This window comes from Castor canadensis, chromosome 2 (genome assembly GCF_047511655.1).
Source record: "Castor canadensis chromosome 2, mCasCan1.hap1v2, whole genome shotgun sequence".
NCBI classification, from domain to species: Eukaryota; Metazoa; Chordata; class Mammalia; order Rodentia; family Castoridae; genus Castor; species Castor canadensis.
In genome coordinates, this window is record NC_133387.1 from 111035343 (window position 1) to 111057341 (window position 21999).

A 21999-nucleotide genomic window follows, 5' to 3' on the forward strand; every position below is an offset into this window, starting at 1 on the left:
ACTTTCCACTTTCTGTAGTCTTCCTTGATCTCTTTTTTCAGGGGTTTGTAGCTCTCCTTTTAGAGGTCGTTCGCATCCTTTGTTAAGTTTCCTCATAGGTATTTGATTATGAGGCTACTGTAAATGGAATTGTTTCCATATTTTTCTTTCTCAGTTCGTTCGTTATTGGTGTTTAGAAAAGATAATGATTTTTGTAAGTTGATTTTTTATCCTCCCACCTTGCTATAGCAGTTTATGGTGTCTGGGAGTTCTTGGGTAGAGTTCTTTGGGTCTTTAAGGTATAGGATCATGTCGTCTGCAAATAGGGATATTTTGACAGTTATTTACCTACTTGTATTAATTTTGTTTCTTCTTCTTGCCTAATTGCTCTGACTAGGAATTCCAGTGCTATGTTCAATAGGAGTGGGGATAGTGAGCATCAAAGTCTGGTTCCTGATTTATAGGAAATGGTTTCAGTTTTTCTCTAATAAGTACAATGTTGGCTATAGGTTTGTCATATATAGCCTTTACAATATTGAGTTACTGTCCTTCTATTCCTAGTTTTCCTAGAACTTTTATCATCAAATGGTGTTGGATCTTGTCAAAGGCTTTTTCTGCATCTATTGAGATGATCAAGTGATTTTTGTCTTTGATTTTGTCAATGTGCTGTATTACATTTATTGATTTGCATGTATTGAACCATCCCTGCACCCCTGGGATGAAGCCAACTTCGTCATGGTGAATGATCTTTCTGATGTGTTGATGGATTCGGTTTGCCATTATTTTATTGAGGATTTTTGCGTCAGTGTTCATTAAGGAGATTGGCCTATAGTTCTCCTTTTTGGAGGTGTCTTTGCCTGGTTTTGGGATAAGTGTAATACTGGCTTCATAAAATGTGTTTGGCAGTTTTCCTTCCCTTTGTATTTCGTGGAACAGTTTAAGGAGGGTTGGTATCAGTTCTTCTTTAAAGGTCTGATAGAATTCAGCAGAGAATCCATCAGGTCCTGGACTTTTCTTTTTGGGGAGACTTGATTGCTGCTTCAATTTCATTTTATGTTATAGATCTATTCAGGTGTTTAATGTCCTCTTCGTTCAATTTTGGATGTTTATAAGTTTCTAGAAATTTCTCCATTTCTTCAAAGATTTTTAAATTAATTAGTATATAGGTTCTCAAACTAGTCTATGATGATTTTCTTGATTTCTGTGGTGATTGTTGTTATCTCCCCTTTTGCATTTTGGATTTTATTGATTTGGGTTTTTTCTCTCCTCATTTTAGTCAGGTTTCCCAGGGTTCTGTCAATCTTGATTATTTTTTCTTATTTTTTCAAAGAACCAGCTTTTTGTTTCATTGATTCTTTGTATGTTTTTCTGTTTCTATTTCATTAATTTTGGCCATTATTTTTATTTCCCTCCTTCTGCTTGTTTTGGGATTTGCTTGTTCTTGTTTGTCTAGGATTTTGATATGTAGCATTAGGTCACTGATTTGAGCTCTTTCTGTCCTTTTGATATATGCACTCCTGGCTATAACCTTTCCTCTTAGGACTGCCTTTGCTGTTTCCAATAGGTTCTTTTAGGTCAAGTTTTCATTTTCCTCAACTTCCAGTAATCTTTTAATTTCCTCTTTTATTTCATCAATGACCCATTGATCATTGAGCAATGTATTATTCAGCTTCCAATTGTTTGCATGTTTTCTGCTGTTGTTTTTATTGTTGATTTCTAGTTTCAATGCATTGTGATCATGTAGAATGCATGGGATATTTCTATTTTCTTATATTTGCTGAGGCTTGCTTTGTGCCCTAATATATGGTCAATTTTTGAGAAGGTTCCATGGACTGTTGAGAAGAATGTGTATTGTGCAGAAGTTGGATGAAATATTCTGTAGATATCAGCTAGGTCCATTTGGTCTATGGTGTAATTTAGTTCTAGAATTTATTTATTTTTGTTTATTGACATATCTATTGGAGATAGGGGGTATTAAGGTCTCCCACTACCACTGTATTGGACTCTATATATGCTTTTATGTCCATCAGAATGTGTTTGATTCACACACAGGAAATTAATGTGAGTCAACTCCCTGTATAGCTATCCTTATATTAACCAGGAAAAACCCTTGTTCCGTCCTATTATGGCTTATACTCTCTCTACAACAAAATTAGAAATAAGGGCAAAATAGTTTCTGCTGGGTATTGAGGGGGTGGAGGGGGAGAGGGAGGGGCTGAGTGGGTGGTAAGGAAGGAAGGGGGTGGGGGCAGGGGGGAGAAATGACCCAAGCCTTGTATGCACATATGAATAATAAAATAAAAAATAAACAAAAAAAGAATGTGTTTGATGGAATTGGGTGCATTGATGTTTGGTACATGTAGGTTGATAATTCTTATTTCCTTTTGGTGTATTTCACCTTTTACTAGTATTTAGTGCCCTTCTTTATCTCATTTGACCAATGTAAGTTTGAGGTGTAGTTTGTCTGAAGTAAGTATTGCTACTTGTGCCTGCTTTTGGGGGCCATTGGCTTGGTAAATCTTCTTCCAGCTTTACACCCTAAGCCAGTGCTTGTTTCTGTCAATGAGATGGGTCTCCTTTAAACAACAGATTGTTGGATCTTATTTTTAAATCTGGTTTGCCAAAAGGTGTCTTTTGATGGGGGTTAACTCAGTTAACCGCCAGTGTTAGTATTTATAAGTATGAGGTGATTCCTGTCTGGTAGGGTTTTTTTGTTGTTGTTGTTGTTGTTTATGGGTTTGATTGTGTTCAGTTGAATTAACAATATTTTCTGATTCCTGTCTTTTCTTCTCATGTGGTTTGGTAATGCCTGCCCTTTCATGGTTTTGTGTACAGAATTCCTTGAAGAATCTTTTGGAGTGGTGGCTTGGTGGTCATTTATTGTTTTAGCTTCTGCTTATTGTGGAAGACTTTTATTGCTCCATCTATTCTGAATGATAGGTTTGCTGGGTAGAGTACACTAGGTTTGAAGTTATTTTCATTCAGTGCCCAGAATACCTCATTCCATCCTCTTTTTGCTTTTAAGGTTTGTGTTGAGATAATCTGCTGTGATTTTGCTGTGTTTATCTTTGTATGTTATTTGTTTTTTCCCTCTGACAGCCTTCAATATTCTTTCTCTATTCTCTCTGCTTGTTCTAATGATAATATGTCATGGGGTAGTACTATTTTGGTCAAGTCTGTTTGGTGTCCTGGAGGCTTCCTGTACCTGAATGGGCATAGCTTTCTCTAGATTTGGGAAATTTTCTGTTATTATTTGTTGAATATATTGCAAATCCCTTATGCTTGCACATCTTCTCCTTTAATGCCCATGATTCTCACATTTGTCTTTTGATGGAGTCAGTGAGTTCTTGCATATTCCTTTCACAGGTCTTGAGTTGTTTGACTTATAGCTCTTCACTTTTTCATTCAATTTACATTTCATCTTCATGTTCTGAGATTTTGTTCTGCTTATCTTCTGGAGTTGCCTTCCATTTTGTTCTGTATTTCTGTTTCATTTTTATTTTCTGAGGTTGTCCAGATCATAGGTCATTTCCTCTTTAATATTGTCAATTTTCATTTTTAATTCATTTATTTCTCTATTTCTAGTGTTCTCTGTTTCACTTTGTTTTTTATTTAGGACTTCTATGAGTTCATTTATTTGTTTCTGTGTCTTCTTATATTCTTTATTTTTGATGTCTCGGAATTTCTTGAGTGCCTCTTGTACATTTTGGTTGACTATGTTTGGTAACATCTCCATGAAATTCTCAGTGATTACTTGCAGGATTTCTTTTTTCATGGTGTTCTTTTGGGCTTCATTGGGTTCGTTGGCATTGTTTATTTTGGTTTTGTTGTAGTTTGGAACTGGGTATCTGTTTTCTTCATTTCCCTCTGAATCCTGCATTAAATTATTTTTGGGGGGAGAATGGTTTCCATCCTTTATTGTCTTCCCATCGCTCCACTTGGTACTGTGAAACTATGTTCTTAATAGGTTATATTGGTGGTTTTAGTCATCTCTTTTCTTTCCCTTGGTTTAATTTTGTTTTGTGTGTGTGTTGGGTTTTTAGGTTTGTGTATGTATGCTATTTCCATTCCTGGTCTGTGTGTAATTTAGTAATACTCAATCCCAAGCCCATACAAAGCTTCTCCATTCCATGTTACACTAAGAAAGCAGGAGGGCACCCACAATGTCAGATGGTGGCTCCAAACCTGCTTGGGAGACATCCGGCAAACCAACAGGTGAGCACCAAGTATTCATGTGGTATTCCCACAGCCACCCCTGGGATAAATCTACATAGTCCTGTGGACAGATTGACCTCCCATCCTGCAAACAAACAAACAAACAAACAAAAAAACTGAACAATGAACTGAACAAGGAACTGAAGACAAACATGAAGCAGAGGGGGTGGTGTGCTATAAGCACACCAGGGAAGGGGGGAGTGGCAAGGAGTTGATCTCTGTGCAAACTTTCAGTAAACAAAAGCTGGAAAGGCAGAAGGGCCAAAAGCAGGCATGTGATAAGCTGATGTTTGAAATGGGTCAGTTAGCAGTCCACAAAGCTCATCTCCTGAGCCAGCAAACAACATCTAAAGTCAAATGACACTGCAAAATTGAAAAACAATCAGCAAACCATCACAACAAGTTGACAGCAGGGGGCTGGGTGATGGATTGCTGACCTTGCCCCAGAGAAAGAAACAGGCCCCCAGTAAACCCACACAGCAAAAACCCAACTGCAAAGCAGGGTGGCTGATGGGCCACAGTGCTGATCTATAGAACCTTAGAACAAGCCACACCTCACTGAGGGAGGAGCTGACTAAGCAGCTGCCACTGAAAGACAAAAAAAAAAAAAACTGGCAAGACTTCCCAATCACCTGGCAAGATTAAGACAGAGCCTCTGCTTACATACCAACACCAAGACTGGATGCTGAAGGAGTAACACCAGGACTAGTAAGACTGAAATTCTATTCTTCCTGAACCTGGTAATTTTGTGTTTGTTTGTTTGTTTATTTGTTTTGTTTCTTGTTTGTCTGTGTGTGCTTGCCCATCTCTCCCTATTGATTTCTTTGGTTTTTTGGTTTGTTTTGTTTTGTTTTGTCTCAACAGGAACTTTTATAACATGAAAGTAACTGCCAATTTGGTTTACTGTATATAGCTAAGCTACCATTCACATTTGAAGGACAAATAACTACCTTCCATGATAAACGAAACAGAAGAAATTCATGACCAGTAAGCCTGGGTTACAGAAGATACTTGAAGGAATCCTACATAGAGAAGAAGAAGATAAATGTAATTATAAAAATATAGAAAGAATAAATATAACTAGATGCATAGATAAGCAAATAAAGAGTAAGAAATGGTCAAACAGTACAAAAACACCAAAATGGCAAGAATTAATACATACCTTTCAGTAATAACTGAGTGTTAGTTGTCTCAATTCTCCTATAAAAAACACACAGATTATTTTTTCCTCCAAGAAATGTACATCACTGCAAAGGCAAACTCTGTCTTAAGGTGAAAGAATGAATAGGTTTTTCCAACAAAGTGGAGCCTGAAAGCAAGCAGGAGTAGCTATACAAAGAGTTGATAAAGGACAACTCAATCCAAATTTATTCAGACACGATAAGGAAGGTCACTTCATATTGAAAAAGTGCTTAATTAGGATGTTATAACAAATGTAAATGATGTTACAACAAACATCAGCACCCGAATTTCATAACACAAACTGGACATAAAACACAGATGGACTCCAAACACAATAATAGTGCATGATTCAATACTCCCACTCATCAGCCATAAAACTCAGAATTTAAAAGATCAAATATATCTAATCGACATACACAGACTATTGCACCCAATCGCTACATAATGTACATTCTTATCAGCAGCTCATAGAATTTTCTCCAATATAGATCATATTAGGCCATAAGGCAAGTCTTAACACATAAAATAAAATTTAAAGGCTTTCTGTATTTTATCACACCACAACACAATGAAACTAAAAATTAAAAACAAGAGAAATTAGAGACAATGTTCAAACACTTAGATACTGAACAAACCATGAATCAATGCCTCATCAAAGGAATAGGTGGGATAATAAAAAATTCTGAGAATCAATTGAAAATGAAAACAAAACTTGCCAGAACTTTTGGGATACAGAGTCAAAGAAGAAAATTTGTAGGTGATGTTTACATTTTAAAAAATCTGAGAGATTTCCAGTAAAAAACTTCAAGCTCTTAGAAAAACAAGGAAAAAATAAACTCAAAAGCAGTAGATAGAAAGAAGTAATAATGTCCAGGGAAGAAATTAATTATATTAAGATTTTAAAACGGTAACAAAGAGTCAATGCAACTAAAAGTTCATTGTTTAAAAGGATAAACAAAATTGATAATGCTTAGCAAAATAAAGCAAACAAATGATGAGAAAGGGGACACAAGAAATACCAAAGAAATTCACTAGGGAATGCTTTGAAAACTTATATTTTAATAAGCTGGAAAATCTAGAAGAAATGAGAAAAAATCTAGATATATATGACTCACAAAAAAATGAATCAAGGAGATACAAACTACACTTTCAATTCAGCACCAAGCAATAACATTGAAGCAGTAACAGTCTCTCTGCAAAAAAGGGCTCACAATAGGGTGATTTCACTGTTGAATTCTATTAGAATTTAAAGAGGAAATAACGTCAATGCTTTTCAAAATACACCATAAAATAGAAAGGGAAGGTATACCCTTTCCAAATATTACATAAAGTAGAAAGGAATGCTACCCAATTAATTTTATGCAGCCAGAATTACAGGTATACCAGAAAAGAACACTACAAAGAAAGAAAATTACAGTTCAATCTCCTTGAAGAAAATAGACATCAAAATTCTCAATAAAATATTTACAAATTAAATTCAATAGCATATTATAAAGTTCATAAACCATGACCAATACAGGATTGCTCAACACACACAAATAATAAATAAGTAATAAATAAATACATCACTTAATACAACAAAGGATAAAAAACACATGATCATCTCAACAGATTCAGAAAGTGTCATGACAAAATCCAACATTCTTTCAAGATAAATGCCCTGAATAAACTAGGAATGGAAAAAATGTACCTTAACATAATGAAAGTTACATACAAGTAACATATTGCCAACATGGTACTAAATTGAGAAAAACTAAAAACATTTCCAATAAGGACCAGATCAAGCAAAGGTGGCTATTCTGTCCATTATTATTTAATAGAGTACTTGATGAATTCTTAGCCAGACAAACAGGGCAAGAGAAAGAAATAAAATGAATAAAAGCAGGGGAAAAGAAATCAAATTGTACTTATTTGCAGATGATATGATTCCCAAGGAATGCAAGTCAACATATAATTGAGATACATGCATACCCATGTTGAACCAGCACTATTCACAATAGCGAAGCTATGAAATCATCTGGTATGTCCATCAACTGATAATGGATAAAGCAAATGTGGTCTATATACACAATGGAATATCATTCAGTTATAAAGAAGAATGAAGTTATGTATTTTGCAGGAAAATGCATGGAAGTAGAGATCATCATGTAAAGCAAAATAAACCAGATTGAAAATGACAAAGATTGCATGTTCTCTCTCATATGCAGAATTTAGAGCATAGAACAAACAATACGAGTGTAAAATAGAGGCTGTTTGGAGCTAGTACACAGAGGAAGATGGGAGGATGTAAGAGTGGGTGTATGGGGGTGTGAATAGGATCAAAGCACCCTATATACATGTACAAAGATAATGAAACCTCTTATGAATTGTTTTCATTTTTGTGTTTTTGCACTTCTATTTGGTGAATCTGATACTATTCTAACTAACTGGATTTTTCAAAGACAAATAGTACAGTTTAATTCAGCAAAGAGATTCAAAAATTGAGCCCTGCTCAGAAGCACATCAATTCAGCAAGATTTCTGTTTGCCAGGTGGTCTGAAAAGCATTCAGGGACAGAGGATGGGAAATGAAGTACAGAGAACAGAGGAAGGAACAGGAAAAGCTGGACTGGTTCATGCCTACTGGGTGTATTATGTGAATGTGATTTGGCTAACTGAATGCTGGACACTGAATGACACTCAGTTGCTGTGATTAGTTGGGAGTCAGCTTTTTTTACAAGGCAAATCCTAAGCTAGTTTTCAGTTTGTTAATGTAAAAAAGTTAAGGTCAAATGCAGTTCTGTATGCAAGAACTCATGTATGTGAGAATAAAGCCCTCTCAGAGCAACTCTGTTTTATTTAATATTAATTAATTTTCATATAAACAAAAAAATGAAACATATGTTTGGCTCCTTTTGTCTTCCAATCCTGGTAACCATCCTAGGTCATCTAGAATTAATCCTGAGGGAGCAGTGGTCAAGGGCTGTGACACTTAGGACTAAGGGTCCTTGGGCAGAGGGAGGGCACTGCAGATTTCACCGCTGGAGAAGATGAGTGGGGCTCTGCCCTGCCCCTGACAACCACAGATCTGCAGGAAGTGGTCAAACCATCCCAGCTCCAGCACATGACTTCACAATCTGGACTTCAAGTTATAGGTTAGAGTTTTATCTTTTTATGCAGTCTGGTCATTGTCAGTTTTTATATTCTGTAATATAGACAGACTCCTTGGGAAGTTATAGAAGCCTTAATTTTGCATTTCTTGAGAATCCAAACACCGTCTTCTAGCCCTTCAGGGATTCCTTCTCTGCTGCTGACACCCAAGACAGAAGCATCCCTTTCCTCCAGCCTGTCCCTCTGCAGATCCTCATAACTCAGTCAAAGTTTCTCCTATTTACTGACAGGAAAAGTGCTTTAAGGATAATTTTAACTCCCTAAGCAGACACTGTCATCACAGTGTTTTGTGGCATAATCATCTTGCCACTGGAAGGATGGCTTCTGAGAATAAGAAACCTACTTCTTGGCTTGCTTAATCCCTTCTACCTGTGAGAGGGCTCTCCCAGACACTGAATCCACCTCCTGAAACCAGAGTCAGAGGCACAGGTGAGTTCCTTTATTTCAGGCCCACAGTCTGCAGAGAATAGGACTGTCTCCAGGAAGCTGGGGGAAGGTTGCTGTTTGAATCTGTCTTCTTTCAGGAGGACTATCTGGCACAGACTGAAAACACACTGTGGAGAGGATTTTCCTTGAGAACTGAGTGGTATGTGGGTGGAGGAAGTCTTCAGGTGAGAGGTGACTTGTTTCATGCACTCTGCGTTTTGGGGGCTCTTTGCCAAGAGAGAGATTGTGGGTTCCCTTCTAGCCAGGACAGGTTCTGGTGGTAAAATGCTTTGTGACTTTGTCTCAGAATTCGCTTGTTCTCCCTTTTCCATTGTGGCACCTCTGACTCTATTCAGTATGAAGATGTAATCTTTCCCTTGACTTAGTGAGAAGGTTTAATCTCTCCCTTGACTTAGTGGGTCATGAGAGCCATTTCTACCGACTTGAGATTCACTGACCAGACTGTGCACATTGGCATCTCTTACTGTGGTTTCCAGAGGGAGACAACAATTTTCTTTTATTTTAATAGAAACTACTGTGCCCAGGGACATAGTGAGAGGCTATTTTTCTTTGTATTGGTGAGGAGCAGTTAGGAAGAGTTTATTTCAAATTTTTGGGCACGAGAAGCAGAAAAACACACATAGGCAGTTTCAAATTTCAAATTATCCTAATGAGTGTGCTATGGGTTCAGTGAATATAGCCTCATGTAGACTGAACTCAAAACCCATCTCCTCTCTTTCAGTTTCCACCAAACAGAAACACACTTTTCACCTAGGTTGCTCTTTGGACTTTTCTAGAGTTCAGACATCTGGAGATATCACTTTTTCATTGTCTCATCAGCAGGCAAGCGATTATATTATGTATTTGTATAAGCATAAGATATACATGTATATATAAATATACATATTATTTGTGTTCTTAGCCCCATTTTCTCAAAAAGATGTGATATTATTAAGTATACTCCACATATCAATAATTTGTGGACATTAATGATTAATAATTTGTAATTTCATGGTCATTTTATTTCTCAGTATTTTAATACCATTGATATATTTTGATATTTGCATTTTATGCATGCAGGATTTTTAGGAAGTCACAGGAATTAAATATATAGGAAAAAAATAATCTAAAATAGAATGAAAGGAAAAATGCCTAGATAAGAATCTTAGTACATAAATTAAGATATGGGGTGTCAGGAAGCAAATTGACAGTCTTTCATATAAACTGATGGTTAAAATTTTCTTTGTTACTAGACTGTCTGGATTCTGAGAAGACTCTCTCTTTTATCAATGGTGGGAACTGGGCAGCATTTAGTGCCTCTGTACATAAGAACACACATTTGTACACATTCTGACAGAATTTCTCAAACAGGTGTATTTTGAAATTTAAGTCAATCACTTTTGTCTAAAACATTCTGAGAACCTCTGGGACCTGATAAGTCCTATAGTGTTTTCCTCTCATGGAAATGCCACTGTTAATATCTATCTATGACTCAAATAAGTGGATATACTTTGAAAGTTAGGAAAGTTCTTATTTAAAAGACATTTTATTATTATCTGTGAATGGAAATAAATTATTCTACTTTATGTGGCATAAAGACAGTAATCCTTCATGTCTACCAGAAATTCTCTGATATGGAGTGACATCCACAAGAAGGTAACCGAATGGCTTCCAGAGACTTGACCATGGGAATCATCTTCCTTTCCCAGACTGGACTTGGAATCCTGGGGAACTCTGCCTTTCTTTACCACTTCCTCCTGACTGACTTCACTGGGAACAGGATGAAACCTACAGATCTGATTTTTAAACACCTGACCTTGGCCAACTTCATGGTTCTTCTCTTTAAAGCTATACCTCAGACAATGGCAGCCTTTGGTCTGAATTATTTCCTTGATGATGTTGCTTGTAAACTTGTTTTTTATTTCCACAGAGTTGCCTGAGGGGTTTCCTTTGGTTCTATTTCACTCTTGAGTATCTTTCAGGCCATCACCATCAGCCCAAGTAATTCTAGGTGGGTATGTTTCAAGGTCAGAGCCCCGAAGATAATCAGTTCCTCTCTGGGTCTTTGCTGGGCTTTACACATGCTGGCAAATGTCCTCATTCCCTTGAATGTCACTGACACATGGAGTGGAAGAAATCTTACTTGGATGAAAGATTTCGGATGCTGTGCTGTTGTAGATCCTAAGACACTGACTGGTATAGTGCACTTGCTCCTGTTGGCCTCCACTGACGTCATGTGCTTGGCACTCATGCTGTGGGCAGTAGTTCCATGATGTTTTTCCTGTTCAGGCACAAGCAGAGGGCCCAACACATTCACAGGTCCTGGTCTCTTAGGTCATCCCCTGAGACCAGAGCCACGCAAAGCATCCTTATCCTGGTAAGCAGCTTTGTGCTTTTTTATGCAACTTCTGTCATCTTAACAATGTATTTGTCTGCCACTGATGGAGCCACTAGGTGGCTGACTGACACCAGTGTAGCCATGGCTTCAAGTTTCTCAGCCTTCTGCCCCTTTCTGCTCATCAGCTACTACACCCCTGTTTCTAGGCTCTGCTCTACTTGCTGGTATCCTGTGCCAAATTGTTCTAGCATAGTCAGAGAACAGTAAAATTTATATGTTCTGCACATGTACTGTTCATTTTTTTCAATTCATCCCTATTATGCATCATTTCCTCAACATGAGACTTTACCTTATACACACATTGTCTACAGGTTCTCTCCCATATGATTTCTAATATAGTCTGGAATCCAGGGGAAACTCAATGCATGATGCAAATGATAATATAATTTCTGCCAGTGGCCCCATGGAGAACATTTCAGTACTAGTGAAATTTAAGCCTTGGGGCTTTATGGATTGTTGTGATTATTTTGAAATTTTCCTCTTCTAAATTGTTCACTCAGATATTCTGGCCACACCTACTAAAAAGAAATTAATACAGAAGCAATGCACGTACCCCTTTTAAAATGTGTTAGCAGAACACTCATGTTTATTGCAGCACTATTTACAATAGCCAAGCTGTGGAAACAGCCAAGATGCCCCACTACTGACGGATGGATTAAGAAAATGTGGTATTTATGCACAATGGAATTTTATCCAGCCACAAAGAAGAATGAAAGTTTGTCATTCACAAGTAAATGGATAGAACTGGAGAACATCATCTTAAGCAAAGTTAGTGCAGAAGACCAAAAGTCATGTGTTCTCTCTCATAAGCAGATTATGGACCTAAAACAAATGCAGTAATGTAATTATATTATATTATATTACATTATATTATATTATATTATTATGTGTGTGGCATGGGTCATACACTAAGGGGGAGAACACACATGGGAGAAACAGGGAAAGGGAAGGAAACCTAAAATTTTAATGTGGTTGATGTGCTCACTGTAGAGGAGCAAATACAGTAATCTTAATGTAGCAGAGGCCACCATGGGAAGAGGACAAGGAAATAGTGAAGAAGTCTGGTAGAGATGAACCAATATGGGTTGTAATACACAAGCACAAGGAAGTAACACTAGGAATCTCTCTGTATAGCTATCTTTATGTCATCTAACAAAATGCTATGTCTTTCTTATTATCTCATGTTTTTCCTTAACAAAATCAGAGAAAAAGATGGGGGAACAGGTTCTGCCTGGAAGCAGTGTGGGGAGGAGGTGGCCCATACTATATACACATATGAGTAAATGCAAAAATGATAAAATAAAAAATTTCTGATGTTTTTTAAAAAAGTATATCCACAATAAATATTTGCTGAATAAATGAAGAAGCTGTAACCTGGCAACCCATCTAATCCTTCCATTCCTGATGTCATATTACATAAACCACTAAGTCCCAGGAATAAGTACAGTGTCAATACTACCATCAAGAGTTTTGCTGTTTAAATGTGAAGCATATTCTATAATCCTGTTTCAATTCTGTAGGCCAAATCTGTCGTATGGCCTATATGTATAAATAAAGCTTTATTCGAACAGTTAAAAACTATGCTAGCATAGTCTTAGAAAATTGCCTGTTTGTCAGGTTACACACTCAATACCCCTTAAAACCATTCAATAGATACTGCACAGAATACCATCTAATTATACTCCCCTCCATAGAACACTCCAGTTGAGGAATTTTAAGACTTGGGTTGGACTATAAGTGCAGCTCTGCTTTCACCCCAAATGTGTTTAATCATTCTTTAGTTTGGCAATTTTAAGCTTCTTAAACAAAATTACTTTTTAAAACAAATGATCAAATTGAATTGAATTGAAAAGTTTTCATTTAAAATGGGGATTGTGTTTATTTGTTTGCTTGTTTATTTAATGCTTCAGAATTACTGTAGCTTTTTGCACATGGAGCATAACCCTTTTTAAGCAGCACTCTACCAATTGAGCCATCATGGAGCCATTTTTTGGCTTATTTTGTTATTTTCTCTTGTTTTTGATTAGGGTTTGGCCTGGGACCCCAATTCACTTACCTGTGACTCCGAATTTAAGGGACTACAGATTCATGCTACCACAGCTGGTTTCATACTTGAGAGATGGGATCTCCCTTGTTTTGCCATTAAATTCAGTCCTCTGGGTCTTGGCTTCCCCAGTAATGGAATTACAAACATGAGCCTCCAGGCCCAGTCTGAAATTTTATTTTTTGACAACTAAAATAATTAGCTTAATTATTTTCAGTGCCATTGATGAAAGCTCAGGAGTGTGGTGGTTTTGTGATTTTCAAAGTTCAACTTCTGGGTTTTTAAAATTTTTTTATTCATTTATTCACATGTGCTTATATTGGGTCATTTCTCCACCCTGCCACCCTCACCCTCCCTGCCCCCCAACACCTCTCCCTTCCAGGCAGAACCTGTTCTGCCCTTTTCCCTAGTTTTGTTGAAGAGAAGACATAAGCAATAATATGAACGACAAAGCGTTTTTGCTTGTGTGAGATAAGGATAGCAATGCAGAGAGATTCCTAGCATTGCTTCCATACACAAGTATGTTACAACCTAAGTTGATTCATCTCTACCAGGCCTTTTACTAGTTTCTGACATCCTTCCCATATTGACCTCTGTTGCTTTAAGATTTCTCTATTAGCTCCTCTGCAGTGAGGACATCAGACACTTTCATGTTTTGGGTTTCTTACCTATCCCCATATCTCCCATATGTGCTCTCCCCTTAGCATGTGACCCAACTCCAACAACATTGGTGTATTTGCACTAGATCTAAAGTCCACATATGAGAGAGAACATACAATTTTTGGTCTTCTAGCCTGGCTAACCTTGCTTAAAATGATGTTCTCCAGTTCCATCCATTTACCTGCAAATGATAAAATTTCATTTTTCTTCATGGCTGAGTAAAATTCCATTGTATACAAATACCACATTTTCTTGATCCATTCATCAGTAGTGGGGCATCTTGGTTGTTTCCATAATTTGGCCATTGTGCATAGTGCTGCAATAAACAGGGGTAAGCAGGTGCCTCTGAGTAACCTGTGTTGCAATATTTTGGGTATATCCCCAGGAGTGGAATTGCTGGATAATATGACAGATGTATGTTTAGATTTTTAAGAAGCCTCCAATTTTTTTTCCAGAGTAGTTGCACTAGCTTGCAATCCCACCAGCAGTGTATAAGGGTTCCTTTTCCCCCACATCCTCACCAACACCTGTTGTTGGTGGTATTTTTGATGATGGCTATTCTAACAGCGGTGAGGTATAATATTACTGTGGTTTTGATTTGCATTTCCTTTATGGTTAGAGATAGTGAGCATATTCTAATGTGTTTTTTTGGCCATTTGAATTTCTTCTTTTAAGAAAGTTCTGTTTAACTCACTTGCCCATTTCTTTATTGGCTCATTGATTTTGGGAGAATATTTCTTTTAATTCCCCTATATATTCTGGTTATCAGTCCTTTCTCTGATGTATAGCTGGCAAAAATTTTCTCTCACTGTATGGGTGGTCTCTTCAGTTTAGAGACCATTTCTTTTGTTGAGCAGAGCTTTTTAATTTTATGTATTCCCATATATAAAATTCCTATTCTCCTACTTGCTGAGCTCCTGGGGTTCTGTTGAGGAAGTCCTTGCCTATACCTATTACTTCCAGAATGTTTCCTGCTCTTTCCTGTACTAACTTCAGAGTTTCAGATCTGATCTTAAGGTCCCTGATCCATTTTGAGTTGATACTGGTACAGGGTGATAAACATGGATCTAGTTTCAGTTTTGCAGACAAAAAACCATTTTTCCCAGCAACATTTGTTGAAGAGGCTGTCTTTTCTCCATTGTATGTTTTTGACACTGTTGTCAACAATAAGGTGGACATAGTTCTGTGCAGTCATATCAGGGTCCTCTATTCTGTTCCACTGGTCTTCATGTCTGTTATTACACCAGTACTATGCTGCTTTTATTGCTATTGCTTTATAATATAGTTTGAGGTTGGGTATTGGGATACCTCCAGCATTGTTCTTTTTGCTGAGTATTGCCTTGGCTGTTCAAGATCTCTTGTGTTTCCAAATGAACGTTAGGGTAGATTTTTCAATCTCTGATAAATGTCATTGGAATTTTGATGGGAATTGCATTAAACATGTAGATTGCTTTTGGTAGTATAGGCATATTTACTATGTTGATTCTACAAATCCACGAGCACGGGAAATCTCTCCACCTTCTGTAGTCTTCCTCAATCTTTCTCTTTAGGGGTTTGTAGTTCTCTATGGAGAGGTCATTCACATCCTTTGTTAAGTTTACTCTTAGGTATTTGATTTTTTTAGACTATTGTAAATGGAATTTTTACACATATTTTTTCTCAATTTGTTCATTGTTGATGTATAGGAAAGCTAATGATTTTTGTAAGTTGATTTGTATCCTGCCAGCTTGCTGTAGCTGTTTATAGTGTCCAGGAGTTTTGGAGTAGAGTTTTCTGGGTCTTTAAGGGATAGGATCTTATCATCTGCCAATAGGGATATTTTGACAGTTTCTTTACCTATTTGTATTTCTTTTATTTCTTCCTCTTGCCTAATTGCTCTGGCTAGGAATTCCAGAACTATGTTGAATAGAAGTGGGGATAATGGGCACCCTTGTCTTGTTTCTGATTTTAGGGGAAATGGTTTCAGTTTTTCACCATTAAGTATGATGTTGGCTATGGGTTCATCATATATAGCCTTTACAATGTTGAGGTATTTTCCCAGTTTTCTTAGAGCTTTATCACAAAGTGGTGTTGGATCTTGTTGAAGGTTTTTTCTGCATCTATTGAGATGATCAAGTGTTTTTTTCTTTGCTTCTATTAATGAGCTATATTACATTTATAGATTTGCATATGTTGAACGACCCCTGCCATCCCTGCCATGAAGCAGACATAGTATGATCTTTGGGATGTGTTGTTGGATTCAGTTGCCACTATTTTATTGAGGGTTTTTGCATCGATGTTCATTAAGGAGACTGGCCTAAAGTTCTCCTTTTTGGAGGTGTCATTGTCTGGTTTTGGGATAAGTGTAATACTGGCTTCATAATATGAGATAGTCAGTGTTACTTCCCTTTCTATTTTGTGTAACAGTTTAAGGAGGGTTGGTATTAGTTCTTTAAAGTTTTGATAGAATTCAGCAGAGAATCCATCAGTTCCTGGACTTTTCTTTTTTGGGAGACTGTTTATTGCTACTTGAATTTCATTTTGTGTTATAGCTCTATTCAGGTGATTAATATCCTCTTGGTTCAATTTTGGATGGTCATAAGTATCAAGAAATCTGTCCATTTCTTCAAGATTTTCATATTTATTAGAATATAGGTTCTTAAAGTAGTCTCTGATGATTTCCTGGATTTCCATGGTGTTTTTCGTTATCTCCCATTTTGCATTTTTGATTTTTCTGATTTCAGTTTTTTCTCTCTTCATTTTAGTCAGGTTTGCTAGGGGTCTGTCAGTCTTATTTATTTTTTCAAAGAACCAACTTTTTGTTTCATTGATTCTTTGTATTTTTTTTGTTTCTATTTCATTGATTTCAGCTCTTATTTTTATTATTTTTCTCCTTCTGCTTGTTTTTATATTTGCTTGTTCTTGTTTTTCTAGGAATTTGAGATGTCACATTAAGTAGTTTATTTGAGAGCTTTCTGTCCTTTTAATATATGCACACATGGCTATAACCTTTCCTCTTAGGACTGCCTTTGCTGTGTCCCATAGTTTCCAGTAGGTCATGTTTTCATTTTCACTAGCTTGCAGGAACCTTTTAATTTACTCTTTTATTTCATCAATGACCCATTGATCATTGACCAATGTGTTGTCCAACTGCCAAATGTATGCATAATTTTTACTGTTGTTTTTGTTGTTTAGTTCTAGTTTTAATGCCTCATGATCAGGTAGAATGCATGGTATAATTTCTGTTTTCTTATATTTGCTGAGGCTTGCTTTCTGCCCTAAAATATGGTCAATTTTGGAGAAGGTTCCATGGGCTGCTGAGAAGAATGTATATTGTGCAGAAGTTGGGTGAAATAATTTGTAGACATCAGGTAGGTCCATTTGATCTATGGTGTGATTTAGTTCTAGGATTTCTTTATTGATTTTTTGTTTGGATGACCTATCTATGGGTGATAGGGGTATTAAAGTCTCCCATTACCACTGTGTTGGAGTTTATATATGTTTTTAGGTCCTTCAGAGTATGTTTGATGAAATCGGGTGTATTGCCATTGGGTGCATACAGATTGATAATTCTTATTTCCTTTTGGTGTATTACCCCTTTTATTTGTATGGAATGTCCTTCTTCATCTCATTTGATCAATGTATGTTGTCTAAGATAAGTATTCCTACTTCTGCCTGTTTTCAGGGGCCATTGGCTTGGTAAATTTTCTTCCAGCCTTTCACCCTAAGGCAGTGCTTGTTTCTGTCAATGAGATGAGTCTCCTGTAAGCAACAGATTGTTGGATCTTCTTTTTTAATCCAGTTTGCCAAATGGTGTCCTTTGATGGGCGAGTTAAGTCCATTAACATTCAGTGTTAGTATTGATAGGTATGTGGTGATTCCTGTCATTAGATGTTTTGTTGTTTAAGGGTTTGATTGTGTGCAGCTGGATCAATGTTACTGCCTACTTTCTTGCCTTTTCTTCTCCTGTGGTTTGGTACTGCATGACCTTTCTTGCTTTATTTTTTTGCTTTCACTTTCTGTGTGCAGAATTTCTTGAAGAATCTTTTGTAGTAGTGCTTGATTCTCATATATTGTTTTAGTTTCTGCTTATCATGGAAGACTTTTATTTCTCCATCTATTTTGAATGATCATTTTGCTGGATAGAGTATCCTAGGATTGAAGTTATTTTCATTCAGTGCCTGGAAGGCCTCATCCCATGCTCTTCATGCTTTTAAGGTGTCCATTGAAAAACTTGCTGTGATTTTGATAGGTCTACCTTTGTATGTTATTTCTTTTTTCTCTGTTACAGCCTTCAGTATTCTTTCTCACTTCTCTGTGCTTGTTATTTTAATGATAATATGTTGTGTGGTAGCTCTGTTTTGGTCAAGTGTGTTTGGTGTCCTGGGGGCTTCCCATACCTAAATGGGCAGAGTTTTCTCTAGATTTGGGAAATTTTCTGTTATTATTTTTTGAATATATTACAAATTCCTTTTGCTTGCACTTCTTCTCCTTTTTCAATGCCAATGATTCTCAGGTTTAGTCTTTTGATGGAGTCAGTGAGATCTTGCATATTCTTTTCACAGGTCTTGAGTTGTTTGAGTAGTAGTGTTTCAGTTTATCCTTTAATTTCCATTTCATATTCTATTTCTGTCTTCTGCTTGATCTACTCTGCTGGAGCGGTCTTCCATTGTGTTTTGTTTCTCAGTTTCATTCTTTTTCTGAGGTTTCCCATATCATGGGTCACTTCCTCTTTAATATTGTCAATTTTCTGTCCTTGGTCTTTGTGTAATTTAGTATTAGCTAACTTACAGTAGTAAAACTAATGAAACCAAGAGAGAATGAGAAAAAAGAAAAAGAAAAAAAATAAAGAACCAAAGAAATCAAAGGAGAGATGGTGGACAAACAAACAGTGAACAAGACAAACAAATACTGTTGGTCTGTGTCTCTCATGCAGGTATGGAGCTGCATCTGGCGGCATGAGAGCCTTCCTGTTTTCTCAGTGTAACATGGTGTGAAGAAGCTTTGTACAGGCTGGGGTTTCAGGGTGTCAGAGTTTTGCTTCTTCTTGGTGTTTTCTTCTGCAAAGTGTAGCCCTGGGGTCTCAGCAAAATTTTTGATTTATGGAGCTCACACTGTCTGTTTCCTCCCTCTAGTTGCCATCTTGGATTCCCCCCAGGAAAGATCTTGAATAAAGAAATATTGTTAAGGGATGTTTTTGTTCATATCTGACTGTATTGGCTTTTTTCAGGTGTGAACAACTTAAAGAAGGAACAATTTTTTAGGGTACATGGTTTTGGAGGTTTTATTTCATGGTTCCTTGGCCCCAGCACTGAGGACCTGTGCTGAGCACAGTATTGTGGTAGAAATGATGTAGTGGCACAGAGCTACTCATCTCCTGAGGAAAGCACAGAGTGACAGATAGACAGAAAAGGACCTGAGCAGCATATACCCTTCAAAGTTATGCCCCCAGTGACCTACTGCCTCTAACTAGGATGTAATTCCTTACAAACCATTGATGAAGTTAGTGCTTTCATGATTCAACTATTTTTCACTAGTACCACCAGCTTGTGGTCAAGCCATCAACCCATGAACATTTTGGGAGCACACTTCAAATCCAAGCCATAACAATGACTGATACCATGTTATATGAACTGATAAAGATGAGGCAGAAGACAAGAAAATGATGAGCAGTCAGCTTTAATTACAGTAGGAGAGATATGTTACCTTAACAGAAGGAAAAGAAATACAAGGATGATGGGTGGAGGTATATGGTACCTAATAATGGAAGCACATTTTAAAATCTCACAGTAATATTTACTGCCCATGGAAATAGAAATAAAGACATATTCCTGACAGCAAACATGGAGGAGTAAATATGGGTGACTGCAGAAGAATAAGGACTGAGTTATTCAGATAGAAGGCCAAAATAACCCAGTTACAGGGAAATACACATAGACTTTAGCTCTTCAGACTTTTGAAATTATCTGGGCATGAACTTCTCAGATACGATCTCCTGCTAGTTTTGTCTGGCCTGCTGGGTATGAACTTATAATGAAACAATCCAACATGGATTTATATTTTTTTCATGGTTTAAGTAATAGAATCATGCTTGAGTTTTGTTGTCATTTTGCTATTTAAGAAGAAAGTTTGGAATTTGGAACTAATAAGCTGTTGAGTGAGTGATCATAATGGTGGCAGTAAAACCTAAGCCAGATTGGATTGACTGAGTCACAAAATGATGAGATTCAGGGTCTTGATAAAAAACAAGGAAAAGGAGGCAGTGGTTAGCTTTCATCAGGGCTTGGCTGTGTCAAGTGCATCATTCAATTCAACTTTCAGGTTTTTAATTGATCAAAACTTATTTTAAATATTTCTCAAAAGTTAATTAATAGGGTAACTTTTGGTGGTCTTGAAGAAATCTTTTATTCTGCTTCACTTGTTAAGGTATTTTGTTTTCTGGTACTGGGGTTTGAACACAGGGCCTACACCTTGAGCCACTCCACCAGTCCTTTTTTGTGTGTGTTAGGTACCTTTGAGATAAGGTCTTGTGATCTATTTTCCCAGGTTGGCTTTGAACTGAGATCCTTCTGATCTCTGCCTTCTGAGTTGGTAGGATTGGAGGCATGAGCCACCAGCACCTGGCTTATTAAGGTATTTTGTAAGGCATTTAAAAATGACAACTGTATAACTTCTAGATGACATTTTCAAAGGGTAATCTTGTTCAATATTTATTTGTATATAAAGTATAGCTGCTTGAGTTTGTTTTTTTACTCCAATTCAATTAAGATTTTGTTCCTGCTTTACTCCTCATGAGGTTTAGAATTCCTATTTCACCTAAAGATGCTAAGATCTTTAGTGTATTCACTATGATTTTCCATGAAAAAATTCATATTAGTCCTTTCAGTTTACCTTTTTGTTCACTCTGAATTTCTTATTACCTAAATTTAGAGTAAGTGAATTTTCCCCAGTTTTTTCTTAACTTTATGTCTTTATGAATTTTCACATTACATTTCTGCAATTTAGTATTCTATATTTAACAAAATATAGAATATATTTATAAAAATATATTCTATTATATTTTTCTATATATAAATATAGAATATAAATATATTCTATATTTAACAAAATATTCTTAGTTGATTTCTACATAAATACTTCAGTCTTAATTAATGATTAATAGTCCCTCTATAAAATAGTAACTTGAATACAAAGTTGAACATTTATGAATATTAGACTATTTTCTAATGTAACCACACTTCTACTCATGTCTAATAGCTGTTACATAACAAGAGTCAGCTGGATCTCTTCCAAAATTGACTTTGATCTGGCATAGTGGTATAGTAATAGTAATTATTTACCACTAATTTATATTATTTAAATCCATTAATATGAACGTTAGAAAGAGAAGAATATTGATTTTATACAAACTGAATTGAATTCTTAGAAATGTCCTATAAAGTTCAGAGGATGGATAATTTCTGACATATTCAGTGTACTTGAGACGACTGAATGTGTGGTTAGGCAAATGTTATAATTAAAAGGTATTATCCATTAAATTTAATAAGTATCAAAAACCACAAACATGTAAAGGTACAAGATAAAGGATGGCACTTCATACAAATAAAAGGGGACATATACCAAAAGGAAATAACAATTACCAACCTATGTGCACTTCATGTCAGTGCACCCACTTTTATTAAACATATTTTAAAGCACTTAAAAGCACATCTAACCTCCAACACCGTGGTGGTGGGAGATTTTAATACCCTCCTATCACCAATAGATAGATTATCCAAACAAAAAAATCAATAAAGAAATCTTAGAACTAAATCACACCATAGATCAAATGGACCTAGCTGATGTCTACAGAATATTTCATCCAGCATCCACACAATATATATTCTTCTGAGAAGCCCACGGAAACTTCTCCAAAATCAATCATATGTAAGGGCAAAAAGCAAGCCTCAGCAAATATAAGAAAATAA

At 36.4% G+C, this 21999-nt stretch overlaps 1 pseudogene; it reads left to right on the forward strand.

Moving 5' to 3' along the window:
* The first annotated feature begins 10615 nt into the window (after positions 1-10615).
* Positions 10616-11556, forward strand: LOC109701929 (vomeronasal type-1 receptor 4-like; annotated as a pseudogene).
* Positions 11557-21999: the final 10443 nt, after the last annotated feature.